This window comes from Penaeus monodon, chromosome 32 (genome assembly GCF_015228065.2).
Source record: "Penaeus monodon isolate SGIC_2016 chromosome 32, NSTDA_Pmon_1, whole genome shotgun sequence".
Taxonomy (NCBI): domain Eukaryota; kingdom Metazoa; phylum Arthropoda; class Malacostraca; order Decapoda; family Penaeidae; genus Penaeus; species Penaeus monodon.
In genome coordinates, this window is record NC_051417.1 from 24,915,608 (window position 1) to 24,916,810 (window position 1,203).

Consider the following 1,203-nt stretch of genomic DNA (forward strand, 5'->3'; position numbering starts at 1 on the left):
TAATATTCCTTTCACGGAAGGCGAATCATTTCAACACACATTTGGAAACACTATAACGAAACTAATTTTAGCTTAGCGTCCATACATTACGTGAGGCTGTATAAATGACACACTTCCAAAAGGGACGGCAAGCAACGTTGTTCATAGTCAAATGAGTTTTAACTCTGAAAGGCAAACATGTAGAGCTACATATTTTACTGTCTGCAGCTGAATGCCCTTCTTAAGCTTCTGATCGCTGGTGTAATTCTTGCAAGTAAAAAAACTTTAAAAAAAACTTTGATGGAGAGAATTTTAAGCGATAGGTCTGATAATGATAGAAATAATCAATAAGTACATTTGTATTTCATAATTGATATGGAAACGGGCAAATATTTAAATTTCAAGATTTGATGTTTGTGAGTATTGCCAGTGGTAATAGTTACGTATGTTGTTTCACTATTTATTGACATAATGTAAATTTATCCTGGAAAACCATCGTTTCATCCAGTTAATGGACATATCAGTTATAATGACAGGAAAATCAGGCTTTGAAAAGATGTCAGTTACATGTTCATTTCGTTATTTTATCCTAAATGACGGCCATGTAAAAGTCTTTTTTTTTTTGATCGATGTCCTAAAAAAACGTCCAGACTCGCGTAACCTGTTGATTTCAGGTGAGAGGCGGGCCTTTTGTTGTATATAAGAGCCGCCAGATCCGTTTTACTCACAGTTAGCCTACAGTCTTCAAACATGAACTCCGTAAGTTATTGCGACTGTTTATATTGTATAAGTGATGACATCGACAATTCCGTTAGTCCATTACGTGCATATACTTCTGCTGAATAACAGTGAAAATCTCCACAACTTTACTATTGGTATGTAGTGGAAAATCAGTGTTACAAGTCATGAGAATGTGTTCGTTCTTCTTCAGCTGGTTCTCATCGCCCTCGTTGCCGTGGCAGCCGCTGCCCCCAGCAGAAAGCCGCCCGTCGCCATCCTCCTGGACGAGCGCGTTTCTCCCGAGAACGGCGCTTACTCCTTCCAGTTCCAAGCAGAGAACGGCATTGTGCAAAGCGAGACTGGAACACCAGGTTCTCAAGGCCAGACGAATGTGCAAGGAGTTTTCAGGTACCCAGGATCTCTCGCATCTGTATTACTAAAATTTATTACATTTGTTTAATGTGTTTTATTCTTATCCCAACAACTGATACTATCAAACCGTTG